This window comes from Hoplias malabaricus, chromosome 10 (genome assembly GCF_029633855.1).
Source record: "Hoplias malabaricus isolate fHopMal1 chromosome 10, fHopMal1.hap1, whole genome shotgun sequence".
NCBI lineage: Eukaryota > Metazoa > Chordata > Actinopteri > Characiformes > Erythrinidae > Hoplias > Hoplias malabaricus.
Window position 1 is genome coordinate 14,464,738 of NC_089809.1, and position 14,427 is coordinate 14,479,164.

Here is a 14,427-nt window from a genome sequence, read left to right on the forward strand (position 1 = left end):
ATTTGCCTCATTTATAACACAGGAAAGGCATACAAATTAACACAGGGAAGGTTTCCACAGCCATTAACCCACGGGGAAGAAATTCAGATTGATTATACAGATATGATCGATACGCAAATATAAGTACCTTCTAGTGGTAGTAGATAGGTATTCAGGATGGGTCGAGGCAATCCCCACTATTAAGGAGGATGCCAAATCAGTCTGCAAAATGTTGATCAACCACTGGATTCCTCAACATGGGTTTCCAAAAAAGATTCACTCCGATAATGGAACATTTTACTAGTAAGGCACTGCAGTGGGTAGAACAATCGTTAGGATTGAAACATAGCTATGGATGTGTGTATCACCCCGCCTCACAAGGACAGGTGGAGAGGATGAATCAAACCTTAAAAATCAAATTGGCCACGGGCATGAATTGGCTAGATGCCCTTCCAATTGCTCTGATCAGTGTCAGAAGTTCAGTGAACAGAAATACAGGTTTCACTCCTTTTGAATTAGTGAGGGGCATGCCCTTTCCAGGGCCCTCCACCGCACTTGCGTCCCCCCAGAAACTACCTACCTACCAAGCAGAGTACTGACAGTTATATGAAGAACTAAAAGCTGTTTGTAAACATCTCTCTATACAGGTGGAGGAAAGGAGAGAAGGAGAAGAACCGGAGGAGAAGGATCCAGAAGTGGCAGTCTCACCCTGGAGGTCATTAAGCGGAAGTGGTGTGAACCTCGCTGGACAGGGCCTTACCAGGTGACGGAGAGAACCAGCTGCGCAGTCTGGCTGAGGGGTAAAGGTTCACGGTGGTACCACCTCACAAAATGCAGAGCTGCACCGGCACCCAATATCAAACATTTACTGAAGGAAAACAACACTTCAGAAGAGGCAGATCAGGTAGCCTCAACCAACATAGGGGCAGAATAATCCCCTGAGGCAGGAGCACAACAAAGGCAGTCTACCCTTGCTCCCAGTGCAGACCTGCTCGCCATAAGAAGACAGAAGACTTTACACCTTTACACATACACATATAGGGAAATAAAACATTTAGAAAAGAAGTGGTGTAGGACTGAGGTTGCCTCTCCCCTAAAAAGGGGGTGATGTAAATGCCCGCTATCACCACTGATTTACACAGTTTATATTTACATTTTACACACACCTAACCAGGAGGAAGATCAGGAATATGTGTAATGTTGACCTGTCATTAGGACAGGTCAAAAGGGGGAATTGTGGGAAAAATGATTCAGTAATCATTATATTTTTCAGCTAGCTTGATACTTTTATTATTTTTAAGAAACAGTATTAATTTTATGATCTGCGCAACAGGACAAATGATAAACGGTGTGTGTGTGTGTGTGAAGGGAGTGGGTGTTAACTATCTGAACTCAGCAGTGAACAACAGACTCTCCCAGTAAAGGGGTCAATAGGTCATTGGAAAGCCTTAGCAACACCCTAGCAACGACTGACGCTGGCATCAGGGAGCCAATCAGGTGAAGCATATACCTAAGAGGAAGGATATTATCAGGGGTCACACACCAAGCCAGCGAAGAACAGACCAGCTAAGGGAGAGGAAGCATTGCTGTACTGTTCTTCCCAGAATTCTGTATAATAAACTGTTTTAATTGTTTATTCGAATTCTCTGTGTTGATCTCATTTGTTCCCAGTATCTACATCAACGAATACGCAGGACAGTTTTGTCCACATCATCCATAGCAGGGTCATAGGGACGAGTTGGGGGTTTCATAAAAAAACTAAATACTAAACCAGGACCCTTCATTCAACTGGAAAAAGTAACCCCTGCATACAGGTTAATAATAATAACTATAATAATAACAATAATAAATGAGAGGGCAGGACCACAAAGGAGAGACAGGTGGAGATACTGGTGGATGTGGAGACAAGGGAGGAGATGGGAACAAAACAAAAAGAGAGTGATGTGCTACTAGCAAATGGCAAACAAGTGAACAAGGGAGACAAAGACAGAGCAGGAACACACTAGACAGGGCAAAAGCGTGACATTCGTATGTTTATTATTAGGGGTTAGTGCTAGAAACCCTATTATATTAAGATTTTTATTTATTATTATTATTATTATTGCTGAGAGAAAGAGCCCTAGAAGTAGCCATGAGAAATTTTTTTGGTAAACTTCTTAAAGTAAGATTCTCCCAGGTTGCTTCCAAAGATGTCTCCGCAGGGTCTCTCATTCCTGTGCCAATGGCATCTCCTGCTCTAGCTGCCCCTGTTCCTGTGTCTGAGGTCCCAGCCACTTCTGTTCCTGTGCTGGCAGCAATCCACACTGCTTTTGTTCCTGTGTTGGTGGCAAACCTAACCGATCCTCTTCCAGTACTTGTGGTGACCCCCACCACTCTTGTTCCAGTGATGATCTGACATGCTGCTTGTGGTGTTCCTGTGTTGGCGGCTCCTCCAGCCACTTCTGCTCCAGTACCAGTGACTCCTCCAGCCGCTTCTGTTAGTGTCCCTGAGTCAGCCCCGAAGACTTTGAGGTGAGTGCGCAGGCTGGTCTCTCAGACTATGCCATCGACTTATTCCAGTCCTGGGCACTCGTCCATGTTTGTATTTATTCCTGTCCTCTTAGGAGGTGTTCACGGTCTCCACCGGATAGACACAAACCCTCTCGACAACGTCTTCCGGGCTCCAACAAATGTGGTGAATCACATTGCATAGGTTCTTCACTGTTCTCCTGTATTTCGCGCAACATAAAGGCATTCCATCTGGGGCTTCGATGAAGGGGACAGTTGGATAGCAGATGATCAATACGAATGGCTATGTTGATAAGGGCCTCCAGATCCAGTCCCTCATCCTTACAGGTGAGCTCCAAAAGCACCTCAGCTTGCAAACCTTTGTGAAATGCTACTCGGGTAGGCGGGTTCCTTCCACTCATTATTAGTAAGCTAAAGTGCGGAATTCCAGGGCATAGTTAGATACAGAATGTTTGCCTTGACGGATACGGGTGAGTAATTCACCACTTGCATTCCCCTGATTAGAGTGATCAAACACCGCAAAACATTATAAAAACATCATGCGTGGCGACAGTAGCCCAGCCCAGTCTAGACTTTCATTCATTCATTCATTATCTGTAACCGCTTAATCAATTCAGGGTCGCGGTGGGTCCAGAGCCCACCTGGAATCATAGGGCGCAAGGTTGGAATACACCCTGGAGGGGGCGCCAGTCCTTCACAGGGCAACACAGGCACACACACCCACCCCATGGACACTTTTGAGTCGCCAATCCACCTGCAACGTGTGCTTTTGGACTGTGGGAGGAAACCGGAGCACCCGGAGGAAACCCACGCAGACACAGGGAGAACACACCAATTCCTCACAGACAGTCACCCGGAGTGAGAATTGAACCCACAACCTCCAGGAGCTGTGTGACTGCGACACTACCTGCTGCGCCACCGTGCCGCCCCAGGCTAGACTTGATGAAAGCTATTTTGCTTTCATCTGAACTAGTGGTTGAATTAACAATATATACAGAGCACTGTAACAAAAACCCATGGCATTTATTAGGATATCCATTAAACTTATCAGGTTTACTAGTTCCCTTGGTTGTCTTCAAAGGCACTTTTTAAAAATAAATTGTATTACTATTATTATTAAGTTTTTAGGCACCTGATAAAATGAGATTTAGTAAGCTACTATCTGAGCAGTAAGAATTGATGTGCTCAAAAAATTTAAAACAAAATGTTATTACAGTAAGTGTGATGTTCTGTGTGTTAACATCTCTCCTTGTGGCACTGCAGTTTTATTTGAGATTATTATACTTTATTATGCTACATAAAGTATGCTGTCTATTTCACTAATTCATGCGTTGTTTTGACCTATCTGACTCTCTCTATATGCTCTCATAGAAGGATAAATGCCTGTGGATTTGTTCCTGATTTGCAAGAGTTATTTTAATGGGTTCATTTTTACGAAACATGTTTTACGAAATATGTTATAAAACATTGGAGGTACATGGCAGGGTGCAGAGAAAACACATGAGACTCAAACACTGCGATTGTCATTTTGGCACACACACCACAAATTGAGCTTATAATTAGACTTGTTTATACCAACACAGTTAAGACCCCAAAGTAAAGTCAATATCTTAAAATATTAAAATAGTTTTTTTTTTCTTTTATTGAGGAACCAAGATAACAAAAACAGCTAAATAAAATAAAACAAGACATGTGAAGGATAAACAATATATATAAATATCTATAATTTCCTCAAGTTCTATATTCACCCACCCATGATATAATTTGAATAAGTGAGTTTTAGATCAATGTACTCTGTATAATACCATAATTGTAAGTTGTAATCTTGCACATGGCGTACTTGAATGCACTTTATGAATGACATTGTCCTACCAAAAATCTGAAATGGCCATACCCAACTCATGTTTCCAAGAACTTTTAATTTTATTAAGAGAATGTCTATCTAATTGGATGAAATGTGAATAAATCTTGGACATGAGTGATTTTTGAAAAGGGTCAAGAAACAATAGATCATCCCATGGATGCTTGGAAGGAAGACGAATAACTGTGAAAAAGAAGAAACACAATGCTTAATTGGAAATATTGAAACAAATGTCAGGAGGGCAAATTAAAATCTGGAGATAGCTGAAACTACTAAAAAATAAATTTCTTATAAAGGTCACAAAAAGATTCGATAACATTCTAATGCTATATATTATAGACTATATCAGACAAACCATATGAAAATAGTAATTCATCATTTGTTTAGTAGTGAAATTGGACAGTTTAAGTGGTTCGGAGGAAGTAAGAAGTGAAAGCGCAGAAGACAAAGAAAGAGAGGAAGTTTTTAACCTACACCATAGTAAAACTGGGCATTGAAGCCCACACAGAGCCTTTTGAATATGGGCTGACATATTCAATAGCTGAATCCATTCAAGGCGTATATGGAATAACGGATTAAGTGGCAATGCAAGTGAGTTCACTGGATGACCTGGAACTAAAGCACTAAAGCTTTAGCCAGAATTTTCATATCAACATTTTAAAGAGATATAGGCCTATTTGAGGCACAGGAGGAAGGACCCTTATCCCCTTTTAAAAGAAACTTGAAGGAAGAGCTCCAGGTAAAGATTCACTATAAACAGCTAAAAGAAGAGGAGCCAATTTATCCCTAAAAAAAAAAAAACTCTGGAAAACCATCTGGACCTGGTGCCTTATTGGTTTGCATGACATTAATGGAAAAAGAAATCTCTTCCAAAGTAAAGGGCAAAGTCTTTTTCACAGAGGGAAACCGAAACATCTGTGTCATTGTGAATTGATTCAGACTGAGAGAAACTGGAGTAAAAAGACTTTAAAACTGCATTAATAGATGGTGGATCAGTACAAGGCACATCCAAAGAATCTTTAATTTGACAAATTGGACAGCATGCAATCTGTTGTTTTAGACAATGTGCCAAAAGTCTAGATTGTGTGTCTCCATGTTCATAAGTGCTACATGCACGCAACAGCAGTTGTTCAGCAATTCTAGGTGGTGTTTCAGTAAAGCAGCTATTTCCCTCTTGGATCAATAAAGTATTTCTGAATCGTTCATCCTTTTCATTCATTATCTATTTCTGAATCGGATTAACCGAATTAAGGCTGTTATTAAATGCAGCAGATTCTGTATACTTAATGCAGGTACGCCTTAAGAGAGGCCATAAAAGAGAGGAAGAAAGAGCTATAATAATAATAATAATTATTATTATTATTATTATTATTGTTATTATTATTATTTTATTTTATTTTATTATTATTATTAGCAATAAAATTATCAATAGAGACTGAAATAAAATTATTGAATGCATCATTGGAATAAAACAGTGAGTCAAATCTCCAGGGAACTGAAAAGGATATGGAAAGGATATTGGAAATGTTATATTCACAGTGATAGGGGCAAGACCCTGAAATAACTATTGGATAGAAACTAGAAGAGGTGGTTTTAGGAATATATATATATATATATATATATATATATATATATATATATATATAAACTAAATAAATAGATAATACGAAAATATATTTGACGAGGATGAATGTGAAAGGAGAATTCCTCAGCACAAGGATTATAAAATTTCCAAGGATCGATGTAACCATTTTTTGACATAAACTCATTGCTTGGGACATAGAGGATCGTGATCTGATCTGATCGAAATAAAACAAGATCAATTGTACACTTCAAGTCACAACCCAGTTTTTATGATTAAGATGAGTTTCACGTCTGTATTTTAATTAGAAGGGGTATCCAGTTTACCTATGATATTATTATTAATATCATAGGTAAACTGGATACCCCTTCTAATTAAAATTGCTACTCCTCTGATTTTAAAATTAAATTCTGAGTGAAAAATGTCACCAACCCAAGTAAATTTCAGTTTGAAATGATTCTATGATACTATTGCTAAGATGCATTTCTTGTAATCCCACCCCCAAACCCATATAAAACATCCACAAATACCCCCAAAACTCCAACCACCCAGGGTTCCAAAACAATGTACAAATTCAGCAGCTACCCTGATAACAAGGAGACAGCAGACTATTGTTGGCCCACTGAGGGCAAAGCTGTCTTGGACAGCATTTTCTGGACCGCTGGTGATTAAACAGAATTTTAGACAAAATTACACATTTACAGCACTTTTCCATTCACAGTCCAATTTACATTTTTAATTCATTAGTGGGCGGCCTGGTGGTGCAGCAGGTAGTGTCGCAGTCACGCTGCTCCAAGGACCTGGAGGTTGTGGGTTCAAGTCCCACTCCGGGTGACTGTCTGTGAAGAGTTTGGTGTGTTCTCTCCGTTTCCGCGTGGGTTTCCTCCGGGTGATCTGGTTTCCTCCCATGGTACAAAAACACACGTTGGTAGGTGGATTGGTGACTCAAAAGTGTCCATAGGTGTGAGTGAATGTATGAGTGTGTGTGTGTTGCCCTGTGAAGGACTGGCACCCCCTCCAGGGTGTATTCCTGCCTTGTACAATATGATTCCAGGTAGGCTCTGGACCCACTGTGACCCTGAACTGGAAAACCAGTTGCAGATAATGAATGAATTAATAATTCATCAGGTTCTTTTGTTATCCTTTATAAATAAGATTAATAAATAATTTTAATACAGCACAGTACTGTCCTGTATTCACAGAGATGATGTGACTGAAAGGGTGAAACTGCAAAACAATACAGCCTAATATTACTTCTTTTGACAACAGATAGAAGCTTTCTTGGATTGGAATATTAGTCTAAACAAGAGTTCCATATGACAAAAGTTCTCTCTAAACACAGAGATTTGCTGACATTAAATGGAATTGCAGTTTTACCAGGTAAACACATTTTCAACTAATATTATTAATAACATCCCAAAACAAAAATACTGTACAATATAAATGCAGACTCAATAAAGAGCACAAAATAATCTATATACATACAGAGCATGCTATCAGAGCACAGGATGAAAGCAGATTCAAACAGATGAACAACTGTTAGAACCACTTCTTGAATGACCTAATTTAACAAAGACAGAAAATAAAGCTACAATATTTTTATTCACCACAGGGGGTGAATCGTGTAGTGCTACTATATTCAAAATTATAGTGCAATAGTAACAGAACAAGCATAGTGTCAACATTTTCAGCATAATCTTTTTATATCAGGCATACTCATTATTATATCTCTCTTACAGCACCCTCCATACTTACTGGCAACCCTAGTTAAAACGTGTTAAATTTTTTATTGCAGAAGCATATTCTCACTCTGAAAAAATTTAGAAAAAACAACCTTCAACTCAAATGTGTGTGTGTGTGTGTGTTTGTGTTGCCCTGTGAAGGACTGGCGTCCCCTCCAGGGTTTATTCCCACCTTGCGCCCAATGATTCCAGGTAGGCTCTGGACCCACCGCGACCCTGAATTGGATAAGCGGTTACAGATAATGGATGGATGGATGGATGGATGGAACCTTCAACTCAAGTAAAAAAAAGAAAGTAAAAATTCTAAGAAATTTCTTAATGTGTGACATCTTTGAACTGTTACTGTAACCCTACAAAATAATGTCCATATAATGTGTTTCGACATCATTTCAACTTTAAAGATTCAAGTTCAAGTTCAAGAAGTTTGTCATTTCAGCAGTATACAGTGTTTACAGTACACAGTGAAACGAAATAGCATTCCTCCAGGACCAAGGTGCTACATAAAACAATACACAACATTAAAGTGCAAAAGACATAAACATAAAACAATACACAACATTAAAATGCAACTAGCACAAAGCTAGTGCAAACATAAAACAGTGCATAAACATTAAAGTGCAAAAGAAATGGTTAAGAAAATACAAAACAATATCCATACAATACAATACAATACAAGACAATGCAAAACCATAAGTAAGGGGGGGGGGGGGCTGAGGGGGAGAGACACTGGAATTTAAAGTGTATTTGTGCTGTAAACAGTAACTGGATGTAACCATGATGTAAACAGGATATGTGTAAACAGTACACTCATTTTCCGTATATCATTTTCAGTCCAACAAACCAGTGTTTTGTGAAGTTGTGCAGTGATGCAGCTGGTCATGGTGCTCTCGCTGACTCCTCTGTAAAAAGTGGTGAGGATAGGAAGTGGGAGATGAAACTTCTTCAGGCTTCGCAGGGAGTAGAGGCGTTGCTGGGCTTTCTTTCTGATGTTACTGGTGTTAGTGGACCAGGTGAGATCATCCGCTAGGTGAACACCAAGGAATTTGGTATTCTTGACAATCTCCACAGCAGAGTTGTCGATGTTCAGCGGCGAGTGCTCACCCCTTGTTTTTCTGAAGTCTACAACCATCTCTTTGGTTTTGTCCACATTCAGAGACGTGTTGTTGACTTCACACCAGTCAGTTAGCCACTGCACCTCCTCTCTGTATGCTGACTCATCGTTCTTACTGATGAGAACCACCACAGTCATGTCATCAGCGAACTTGATGATATGATTTGAGCTGTGCATCGCTGCACGGTCATGGGTCAGCCGTGTGAACAGCAGGACTGAGCATGCAGCCCTGGGGGGCCCCAGTGTTCAGTGTGATGGTGCTGGAGGTGTTCCTACCGATCCGGAGTGACTGAGGTCTCCCTGTCAGGAAGTCCAGGAACCAGTTGCAGAGAGAAGTGTTCAGGCCCAGTATATTCAGCTTCCCGATCAGGTGCTGAGGAATGATGGTGTTGAATGCTGAGCTGAAGTCTATGAACAGCATTCGGGCATATGTGTCTTTCTTGTCCAGGTGGGTGAGTGTCAGGTGGAGTGTGGTGGATATGGCATCGTCCGTTGAATGGTTAGGACGATACACAAACTGTAGAGGGTCCAGTGTGGGGGGAAGTAGGGTTTTGATGTGCCTCATGACGAGCCTCTCGAAGCACTTTGTGATGACAGGTGTGAATGCAACGGGACGATAGTCATTGAGGCAGGACACAGAAGAATTCTTAGGCACAGGGATGATGGTGGTGTTCTTGAAGCATGTTGGAACAACGGCGCTGCTCAAAGAGATGTTGAAGATATCAGTGAAGACATCAGCAAGCTGGTCTGCACATTCTCTGAGCATTCTTCCAGGAATATTGTCTGATCCAGCAGCTTTCCGTGGGTCAGCTCTGCATAGAGATTTCCTCACGTCGACTGCAGTAAAAGACAGCACCTGGTCGCTGGGAGAAGGGGTGGACATTCTCGCTGTTACGTTGTTCTGTGCCTCAAACCGTGCGTAGAAGTGGTTCAGCACGTCTGGTAGGGAAGCATCTGCGTCACAAGCAGATGGTGTAGTCTTGTAGCTGGTGATGCTCTGGATGCCCTGCCACATGCGGTGAGTGTCCCTACTGCTCTGGAAGTGGCTGTTGATGATCTGGCCGTGTGCATGCTTTGCCTCTCTGATAGCTCGGGAGAGTTTGGCCCTCTCTGTTCTCAGGGCCGCCTTATCGCCTGATTTGAAAGTGACATCTCTAGCCTTCAGCAGCACATGCACCTCTGCATTCATCCACAGCTTCTGGTTGGAGTGAAAACAGTCCATCCGGGTGTGTGTTTTGGAAATCGCTTATGGCTTCGTATAATTCCTACAGTGCTTGATTTGTGTTTGCATCGGGAGGAATATAGACTGCGATTATGAAAGCAACAATTAATTCTCAAGGTAAATAAAATGGTCTACATCTCACAGCCACAAACTCCACTAACGATGAACATTAAGCAGAGACCTGCACAAGGATTCTTACACAATTCAGTGTTGATATAGACACATAAACCACCGTCGCGAGTCTTACCGCATAGCACTGGGTCTCTGTCGGCTCGAAACGCAGCTAGCCCATCTAGCTGAATGGCGGCGCCGGGAATACTGTTGCTGAGCCATGTCTCCGTAAAATCAAAAACACAGCAGTCTCTGTATTCTCGCCGTGCAGCTCGCTGAAGTTTGATATAGTCCAGTTTATTTTCCAGCGAGCAGACATTGGAGATAAAGAGAGAAGGGATAGCCTGCCGGCTCTTGTTAGCTCTTAGCCTAGCATGGATCCCCTCTCGCTTGCCACGCTTCTGTCTCCTCTCACACCGCTTGCGTCGTCTCCTTCCCCGGCCACCGGTATCAGGAAACGTAGAGGCTTCAGGGCCTGGCCTCCGTAGCAAGCGGAGGTTCCACTGTCTCCTTGCTCTTGGGGAAGTTCTCTCTGTTTAAATTAAAAGTGAGTATTGTGGAGTATTGCTGCTGAGCTGGTCAACGACAGCAGGGGAGAAAAAACGAGCCTCAACTCGAGTTAAACACAATCACACAAACCACATTCAGGTGCTAAACATAAAATTAGAATATCAAGAAAAAGTTGATTTATTTCAGTAATTACTTTCTAAAAGTGAAACTTGCATATTATCCTCATTCATTACACACAAACTGATATATTACAAGTGTTTGTTTCTTTTAATTTGATTATTATAATGGACAATTTATAATATACAATATAACGGATAATTTGATGCTTAGAACTGACAACTAATGAAAAACCCAAATTCAGTATCTCAGAAAATTAGAATATTACTTAAGACCAATACAAAATAAGGATTTTTAGAAATGCTGGATAACTGAAAAGTATGAGCATGTACAGCGCTTAATACTTAGTTGGGAATCCTTTTGCCTGAATTACTGTTGCAATGCGGTGTGGCATGGAGTCGATCAGTCTGTGGCTCTGCTCAGGTGTTATAAGAGCTCAGGTTGCTCTGATAGTGGCCTTCAGCTCTTCTGCATTGTTGGGTCTGGATTATTGTATCTTCCTCTTTACAATACCCCATAGACTTTCTATGGGGTTAAGGTCAGGCGAGTTTGCTTGTCAATTAAGAACAGGGATACCATGGTCTTTAAACCAGATACTGGTAGTTTTGGCACAGTGTGCCAAGTCCTGCTGGAAAATGAAATCTGAATCTCCATAAAGTTGGTCAGCAGCAGGAAGCAAAAACTTCCTGATAGATGGCTGTATTGACCTTGGACCTCAGAAAACACAGTGGACCAACACCAGCAGATGGCATGGCACCTCAAATCATCGACTGTGGAAACTTTACACTGGACCTCAAGCAACGTGGATTATGTGCCTCTCCTCCTCTGCCTTTCCAAAGGAAATGCAAAATTTACTTTCATCAGAGAACATAACTTTGGACCACTCAGCAGCAGTCCAGTCCTTTTTGTCTTTAGCCCAGGCGAGACGCTTCTGACACTGTATCATGTTCAAGGGTGACTTGACACAAGGAATGTGACAGCTGAAACCAATGTCTTGCATACGTCTGTGTGTGGTGGTTCTTGAAGCACTGACTCCAACTGCAGTCCAGACTTTTTGAATCTCCCCCACATTTTTGAATGGGTTTTGTTTCACAATCCTCTCCTGGGTGTGGTTATCCCTATTGCTTTGTACACTTTTTTTCTACCACATCTTTTCCTTCCCTTCACCTCTCTATTAATGTGCTTGGCCAATTAATGTACTCTGTGAACAGACAGCCTCTTTAGCAATGACCTTTTGTGTCTTGCCCTGCTTGTGTAAGATATCAATGGTCGTCTTTTGGACAACTGTCAAGTCAGCAGTCTTTCCCATGATTGTGTAGCCCACAGAACGAGACCGAGAGACCATTTAAAGGCCTTTGCAGGTGTTTTGAGTTAATTAGCTGATTAGAGTGTGGCACCAGGTGTCTTCAATATTGTACTTTTTCACAATATTCTAATTTTCTGAGATAATGATTTTGGGGTTTTCATTAGTTGTCCGTTATAATAATCAAATTAAAAGAAATAAACACTTGGAATATATCGGTCTGTGTGTAATGAATGAGTATAATATATAAGTTTCACTTTTTGAAATGAATTACTGAAATAAATTAACTTTTTCATGATATTCAAATTTTATGGCCAGCACCTGTATATTAATACAAATTATGGGGCGTTTCTCTTTCTCGGTCGCGTTCGATGTCACCCGTCCGGGCTTATGGACCAGTAAGATCATTGAGACGAATAGCGTATTACTGACGAAATTAGTCCCGGTTTCCAACCCAGGTGCCGGGGCAGAGCGATGGGGAGTGGTCCCCAAGGTCCGTGGGGCCTGTCAGTGGGGTCACTGTCATAAATCCGAGTGGTTTCCACTCGGTCCGCCTCGACCGGGTACCTTTAAGGTCGAGTCCCAACCCCGGATCTCGTATCACGGTGGTATTGGGACGGCCTGTGGGTCTATAGGCCACTGACAATCTGCCCACTTGTGGGGTGGGTGGAACGGGCCGCCCCATCGATTGTGTTAACCCGGTTAAGCCCGTTTCCACCCCGATGATTCGTTCGATGTATGCCTGGGAAGGTAAAACATTCCTGGGCATGGGGGGTCGAGCGTATGAGGGGTTTCCCCCGTCCCGAAAGAGTCGTTTTACAACCGATGATTCGTTCGATATGCCTGCCCGGGGAGGGTCAACTTCCCTGGGCACCGGGGGGTCGAACGTATGAGGATTTTCCCCCTTTTAAAACCCATAAATTTGCCCGTGCCTTTTTAAACCCATAAATTTGCCCGTGCGCGAGTCGATGGGGCCGCGTAACCCCCGAGGCATTGGCCGGTGGTTATCCGCCGGGCCGTGGGATCTCCCGACCTTTCCCCTCCTTTGAGCGGGACGTGGGAGCGCACCACCAGGCCCCAGCTGGAAACGGCCGGAGGCAAAGAGCGCATTAGAGGTGACACGGATCTATCTTCCACAGACCACGGCTGGAAGTTCGCAGGGTTGGCCTATGGATCGACCCTTTGTCTTCTTAAACGCAGACTTCCGTAGGCTCCGGGGGCGAACCGTAAACCTATGCCGACCTCCTCGCACTTTGAGGGGGCCAGGATTCTCTTCCATTCTCTTCCCTTAACGGCCGTCCTTTACGACCGTTTGAGCTCGGTATACGCGGAGCACCAGGGGCAGGTTTCTAAGCCGAAATACCGTGCTTAGAACAATCCTCCCCGCCTTGTGCTCCCAGCCTCCATGGCTCGTGGATGCCCGTAAGAGGCGTCCGCTTGTCCAGAATTGTTCCGAGGGGGACTTAGTCGGTCGGTCGATCCAACAGTAGGTCCGTTCAACGTCCACGTCGGTGGTGCCTTAGAGTCGGGATCCGTTTGAGGGAAGGAGCCGTCCCCTAGCCTGCACCGTCCGGGCAAGATCCTCTTCACTGGTGTCCCTTGAGATTATTCTCACTGGCACCATGCGCCCCCTCTCTTTCCTCAGCCAGGGTTTGAGATCCAGGGGGATCGGTCTGGTTGATCCTGCCAGTATCATATACTTGTCTCAAAGATTAAGCCATGCAAGTCTAAGTACACACGGGGGTTGGTACAGTGAAACTGCGAATGGCTCATTAAATCAGTTATGGTTCCTTTGATTGCTCCACACGTTACTTGGTATATCTGTGGTAATTCCAGAGCTAATACATGCAAACGAAGCGTTGGAAGGGTTCTGGGGGTTGGCGTGAAATATTCTCCCGGCCCTTGTCCCCCGGATACGTGCATTTATCAGAACCGAAAAACACTCCTGGCTCCAGTCGGGTCGCTTTGGTGACTCTAGATAACCTTTGGCCGATGGTTAAGCCCTCCGGGGCGGCGACGTATCATTCGAGTGTCTGCCCTATCAATTTTCGACGGTAGGCTACGGGCCTACCGTGGTGACCACGGGTAACGGGGAATCTGGGTTCGATTCCGGAGAGGGAGCCTGAGAAACGGCTACCACATCCAAGGAAGGCAGCAGGCGCGCAAATTACCCATTCCCGACACGGGGAGGTAGTGACGAAAAATATCGATGCGGGTCCTATGATCCTGTGGAGCGTAACCGAAATGAACTCAATCTACATCCATGAGTGAGAACCCATTGGAGGGCAAGTCTGGTGCCAGCAGCTGCGGTAATTCCAGCTCCAATAGCGTATGCTAAGATTGCTGCAGTTAAAAAGCTCGTAGTTGGATATGGGGACGGG